General features: G+C 41.7%; 1 pseudogene; it reads right to left on the reverse strand.

Moving 5' to 3' along the window:
* Nucleotides 1–5480: 5480 nt before the first annotated feature.
* Nucleotides 5481–7344, reverse strand: part of LOC126398143 (uncharacterized) — a 4624-nt pseudogene continuing 2760 nt past the window's right edge.

Below are 7344 nucleotides of genomic sequence, written 5' to 3' on the forward strand. Positions count from 1 at the left end.
TTTTCAAGAACAACATTGGTAGTAATTGACATTGCATTGAAGTTGAAACATAGCTTGTGATGCATGATGTACAATTGAGTGGACAGATGATTAATCGGTATTTCCTTCAAATATAAAATCAAAACTTGGAAAATCTTTACATAATAAGTCACCTTAAATGTTACTTGATGTAATTATATTTTTTTTACCTGCAATGGCATCTTTTTATAGAAGGTAGAAACCAAAATAGCTGAGGTGGTTGGTCTTTCTCCCTGTCTGTCGGCCATCTTGGTTTCACTGACTACTTTTTCTCATTGCAATGACCAGCCAATGGGATTTTTTGTATGGGATGATGCAATAGCTTCCACTAGAGTGGACTATATGCAGCAGTGCCCAAAATTGCTGGTATATGTAGAGAAAAAACACTTTTAAACAGCCGTACACTGTAGTGACCTCCATGCATGAAAGGGTTAAAATCCACAGCAAACAGCTTTTATCCTCAGGCATATAAACTCATCAACACCACTCTGTCCTCAATAAGTGATGTTGGTGTAATGTCACAGCCAACACAACTGATTTCTTAATGTGTAATGTTTTCACTTTCAACACACAGAATTTTTATTTTCACTTATTCATGGCTCATACTCTCATGTATATTTCAATGTGCAGTGTTTTCGACTTGTAATGTTAAGGTTATTTTGAGGAGAAGTGATTTACTGTACTTTTTAAATAGGGATGACTGTACACCGAGCTGAAGGCAGGAGACAAACTGATGTTAAATGACCTACATGAGCGTCACCTGGAACAAATAAAAATCAAACAGATTGTTTCCTGAGAAGGTTACTTTTCTGACCCTGATTCCCTTTAATGTAAGCTTTTTTCCTAATATTTTACAGCCAGTGTTGAAATTCAGTTAGTCACTAAATGTCCACATAACTCTAACCTTACAGTAAATTACGGAAGCTTACTGAGGACTGAATAAGATAGCACTTAGGTAAACAGTGATACTGCAGAAAAAGAAAAAAAAGATTTATGTCTTTTCAACATTTCATGCCCTTAAAAAGGAACAAACTGCAGCTCTGGGGGAAGTTACTTCATATACTTGAATTACTGATAGATTTTTTAGACTGATTGTTTGTCTTCTTAATACGATAATTATTGTAATAGACAATAGCTCAGTCCATAGGGACTTGGGTTGGGAACCGGAGGGTCCCCTGTTCAAGTCCCCGTCCGGACCAAAATATGGAGCGTGGACTGGAAGCTGGTGAGGTGCCAGTTCAACTCCTGGGCACTGCCGAGGTGCCCCTGAGCAAGGCACCGAACCCCCCAACCGCTCGGAGTGCCTGTAATGGGCAGCCCACTCTGACATCTCTCCACTTAGTGCATGTATAGGTCCAGTTTGTGCATGTTTGTGTTCGGACCTGTGTGTAATTGACAAACAGAGTGAAAAATTGATTGATTAATAAAGTAGCCTATATATATATATATATATATAAAAAAAAAGAAAATGTATTATTGACATTTTAAAAGATGAAGCATGAAATTGACCCTCCATCATTATTGAACCACAATGGTGCCGCTGGGCTCTAAATATTGACTTAGTCCTCTGGTGCCTGTTGCATCAACGGGGCTTATACCTGGTCATAAGATAAGTCTGTCGTAATTTGGCATTGTAAGTCCAACCTTATAGTTATGCCAGTTGCATCATTTAGGCTTGAGCTTTATTTTCACTAAGTCCAGGCATAATCTTATATAAGATGCCTACAGCATGCTTGTAGGCTGCTGTAACGGGGCACGGCACAAGCGCGGCAAACCAGTAGTATCAGCAGGGGGCAGCAATGCACCGTAGTCTAGTCTGCCATCGCAAACAAAGAAGGAGAAGAATAAGAATAAGAATGGTTTCCGGGTTAAGGCAAAGCAAGTTTGATTAAAAGAATTCCGGTTGTATTTTATTTCCCGACTTGTGGTTAATAAATGCATAATAGAAAATCAGATAAAGACTCGTTTTTCGTTTTTCAATTTCCAATTTCCAAACGAGAAACGGGAGATGACTCGTTTCTCGTTTTTTGTTTACCTACATCAAAACGAAAAAGGAAAATAGGATCGTTTCCCATTTTATGTTTACCTACTTCAAAACGAAAAAGGAAAATAGGATCGTTTCCCGTTTTTTGTTTACCTACTTCAAAACGAATAACGAATGGCCGCAAATGACAGGCTCTGTGGCAGCAGATTATGAACTTGTCAATAGCACTGTGTGTGTGTGTGTGCGTGTGTGTGTGTGTGTTCTGTAGTTAAAGGCCTAAAACATCAAAAACTAAACCATTTAACAGCTACGGCTTCTTTCAGTTTGAGGGCCATAATGTTGGTTCACTGCCAAATAGTTAGAGTCTGACACAGTGACAATGCCAGGAACCACAGGGGGATTTTGGACAAGAGATACAGAGAAACAGAGAGGGAGAGAGAGCTGTTAACAGCAGCTGAGTGTCTGCACGCAATGCACACACACACACACACACACACACACACACACACACACACACTCTTGACTCAGACGTTGTTCCAGCAGCAAGAGTGTTGGGGGTCTTTATTCACATAACTTGTCCTACATGCACAGTCATGGATGTTTTATATATATGTGTGTGTGTGTGTGTGTGTGTGTGTGTGCGCTGACCGCTGCCCTGAATCACCTCAGATCCTTTGAGGTGTCATAGGTCTGAGTCTGGAAAATGTCTGGATACATTAAAACTCACACGAACCTGTGTGTGTCAGTTTATAAAAACATTCATGTTTCCTGCCATTTCTTGCTTTCAAAATAAAAGCGGTTCTACCTCTGGATGCAATTGGATTGACCTACAATCAAGTAAAATGTAATATAGTTCTAAGCAACGGACAAAATAACAAGACTACAGTTTAGTTAAGTTTATTGTGTGCGCAGGCCAGGCATGTGTGATTGTATGTGCAGGGCCCCAGATTGTGACCTTTTAGTCACATTTTGTGACTATCTGCAAATATTACTAATATATGGAATGCAGAGCTGATTGTTTCCAGCTAGTGAATAAATCCTCACATTTACACTGTAACAGTTTAACTTTCTGCTAAATGCTAGCAGCTAAGAGCTAACCTGAAGCTTCAACTTCACAGCAAAAATATCAACACCTCCTGTTTGAGACAAGCTGGATGCTTCAAAATAAAAGCACCAGTGACTCTACTTTGATTAATTTCATTAAAACCATACTTTCTTTAATATAATGTGGCAGCTACAGCGACACAATGTACATCAAATGATTTTAGGGCAATAAGGTTAAGTAATATTTAAGTTGCCAGACAACGGCACCCTGGGAATTTCCCCAGAGAATGATCTTGCTTCCAGAACACTTAAGACACACAGGTTCATTATACTCAAGAGGCATGAGACATGGATCCAAATGTACAATATAATACTTTATTTTAAACAAGTTTTTAAAATATGTTTTTAAAAATTTACATCATTCACACAGGGAGGGGAAGGGAACCTAATCAGGTGCTGAGGCTTACCGGTTGGACAGGGGCTAGTGAAACAGAGCCAAAACAAACCAAAAATCACCCAGGCACACGTGACATACACACTCGGTGGTGAAGTACACCAATTCCCTGGGGAGCACAGCACACAAAAAGGGGGGATACTGCCACCCAGATCACCAGCACCACCACCACCGGCTTTCAGCAACTGAAAAAGATAAAACAAAGTAATGGGGAAGAAAACTAAGCAAATTAATACAACAAACGAATATACTAAATGAACAGAATATGCTAAATAATGGGCAGGTTTCAAATTGGACTATACAAATTATACAAAATAATAAATGGCCAATTGAAACAAATGCCCAAATGAAACAAAATAAGACAAAAACAATAAACTCATACAATTAATCCACACTAACAAAATATAACTCTTCCACTCATTCACACATTTAAAAAGGGGAATTAAACTCAGTTAAACGTTGTGTATGCAGTCAATAGTCATCCTTTTTGGATGAGGAAGCGAGGCATCAAGGCTAAGCAGACAGCCGAGCGAAGTGGTGCTTAGCAGCCAGCCAGGCAAGCAGACAGCAAGCAGGAGACAACAAGCAATCAAAAACCGTTGCAATACACCGTCAGACAAGCAGGAAAACAAAGGCTTCAGAAGCTTCGGAAGACAAAGCAGCAGGAGACAAAACAGCAGCGGTCCCAGTCAACTTGTAGTGACGTCAGCAGCGGTGAATACTATCAGCTGATTCAATTTCACCTGACGAAAATAACAATAGCCCCTTTTCCACCGCAGGAACTTTTATCAATTACCCGGAATTTTGAAAAACCTCTGCACGTTTCCTCCGAAATTACCCGGGTAAAAAACTTTCCCTCTCCCCCAGATTTACCCTGGAAAAAGTACCTAGTAGGGGGGTAGGACTTTTCAGATTACCCAGAATTCTTGAGGGGCGGGGCTGTTTGCCAAAGAACACTGATCAGTGGAGTACACACTTGCAGCGCTGCAAACTTTATATCATTTCTACAGGCTTCACTTCGTTTGTGTTTTGATGAAGGATGTATACCAAAACCTGGTACTAAATTAGCCCCGGGGCTAAATTATCAAAGACCGTAGTAGTGATAAGTACTAATGGTATCGGTTCTTTTGTGCCGATGCTGAACTCAGACTTAGACTTAGACTTTATTGTCCCCAGAGGGGAAATTCTTTTCCACAGCACCACAGCAGTTTGACGGACATACAGAACAGAACAGACATCATTGCACATACACATATGCACATTGCACAGGACATTTGGATAGAGACCGAAACAACATTACAGACTTCACCTCAGTTTCTTGCGGGATCTATTGTTCATCTATGGCTGACGGGATTAGGCTTCTGGATAGACGAGCCCTCCTGCGGCGCATTGTTCTGTATCTATATCCGGAGGGTAGTGGGATGAGGTGGTGGTTGAGTGGGTGGGTAGTGTCCTGTTCTGTTGAGAAAGCGATGCGTGCAATGGCCTTTGCGTTCATGTCTGTGAGGTTGGGTGTGGGGAGAACGATTATCTTGCTAGCCTTGTTAGTTATGGATATGACTTTGGAATGGTTTTTGACAGACAGGATGTTGAAGAAGCAGGTCGAACAGTACAGTGGAATGGGCTGGACAATGCTCTGATACAGTAACAGGAGGAGATGGGGTGCAACATGAAGTCCTTTGAGTTTACGGATGGCAGATAGTCTTTGGTGGCTTCTTATGTGGATGTCGGTTGTGTTTTGGTCAAAATTGAGCTTATTGTCGAGTGTAATGCTGAGGTACTTGAAACTATTGAAAATTTGGACTGATTGATGGTTATGGGGTGCTGAGGTGATGGGGGGCTGATTATAAGTTCCTGGGTTTTAGCTTCATTGAGGTGGAGGTGGTTATCCTCACACCACCGGGTGAAGTGTGTGATGGTGTTGTGGTAGTCCAGAGTGGAGTTATTGTCCGAGAGGAGAGCAAGAATGGCTGTGTCGTCTCAGTATTTGAGGTAGGTGGTGGTGGGTGATGGGCTGGTGCAGTCACTGGTGCAGAGTGTGTAGAGAAAGAGGCTTAGTACACAGCCCTGTAGTACTCCGGTGTTCGTAGTGAGTGTGGGTGATGTGGTTGAGCCTACCCACACAGCTTGGGGTCTGTCACTGAGGAAGTTGCATATGAGATGGATGAGCCTGGGGGTATGGAGCTTCTGGATCATCAGGTGCTGCCGTATGGTGTTGAAAGCAAAGCTGAAGTTGACAAAGAGGATTCTGGCAAAGTCATCTGGTGAGTCAAGGTGCTGGAGGAGGGTGTGGAGCAAATAGGCGACAGCATCCTCTGTTCCCCTCCTGGCCTTGTAGGCGAATTGGAGGGGGTCCAGTTGTGGGGTGACAAAGGGCACTCCTCCACATACACACACATCCACACACACATGCTTATACGACACGGTAACCGGTGAACAGCTAAGCGGTCTCGGTGGAAACAAAGTGAAGATAACTCGAAAATGACTCGAGTTGACCGCAGCTACACTCGTTAGTATAAGTGACATTAAACCTTAGCGAGTAAGAAGCCAATACTTAATCAATACATGTGTTCAGGAAGCATGACCACGTAAACATGTAGACAGCGATATTCAATACGCTCCGTCCACAGTCTCTCATCCACTGTCACTAACGTTATGTCTTACACAAGGACAGCATGCTAGTTCAGCTGATAGCAAATTGTTACTAATAAGCTCAACTGATAGCTGTCTGTATGTAGACTAACTTAGTTTGACACTTATCTTAAAATACTTTTAAACTTAGTTGCTGGCTGAGACAAACAGCCCCAACTCTTTACCAGCACGTAACCAGCTATGCTGGCAGAGCCAAATACAGGGCACATGTCCAATCACCTACGTCATCACGCTAATATGAATAAATTATCCGGAACTTTTAGGTGCAGTGGGAACGCAAACCACACAGATTACCAGGAATTCTTTTACCCTGGTAAACAAATTCCTGGTAATAAAAGTTCCTGGAAATGTGGAAAAGGGGCTATTAGCATTACTATACTAATCAGCTGGACAATGATGCAGTTGCTACTACATTAACCATACATACCTGTCAACAGCGGCGGATACACACACACACGGGAGGAGGGAGGAAGAGAGCTCATGCATCTCGGCACTTTACCTGTGACCACACTAGCGTTAGCCAGGTAATAGCATGCACAATAGCCGAGAGGGAAAGAGGACACTTCTACCATGACAAGCCAGGAGTGGGAGGCGCGTGCATGCACAAGCTGGGGATACACTAGTCGCTCTGCAACGCAAAATAAATGCCTTAAGCATATCATCAATTAGACCAAAAATCAATCAATCAATCAATTTTATTTATAAAGCCCAATATCACAAATCACAATTTGCCTCACAGGGCTTTACAGCATACGACATCCCTTGTGGAACTCCAAAACAAAGTTTAGTACATAAGGATGATTCATTGTGAACATTAACAAACTGAAAACAATCAGATAAATAAGATTTAAACCAACTTAGTGCAGAACCTTTTAGGCCAATTAAATGTTCCAGTCTCTGCAGCAGAATTTAATGGTCAATTGTGTCAAATGCTGCACTAAGATCTAATAAAACAAGTACAGAGACGAGTCCTTTGTCTGAAGCAAACAAAAGAGCATTTGTAATTTTAACTAGTGCTGTCTCAGTGCTATGATGCACTCTAAATCCTGACTGAAATTCTTCAAATAAATTATTATCATGGAGAAAATCACACAGCTAGTCTGCGACTACTTTCTCAAGGATCTTTGAAAGAAAGGGAAGATTAGATATTGGTCTATAGTTGGCTAACACCTCTGGATCCAGGGTGGGCTTT

The sequence above is a fragment of the Epinephelus moara genome, chromosome 11, assembly GCF_006386435.1.
Source record: "Epinephelus moara isolate mb chromosome 11, YSFRI_EMoa_1.0, whole genome shotgun sequence".
NCBI classification, from domain to species: domain Eukaryota; kingdom Metazoa; phylum Chordata; class Actinopteri; order Perciformes; family Serranidae; genus Epinephelus; species Epinephelus moara.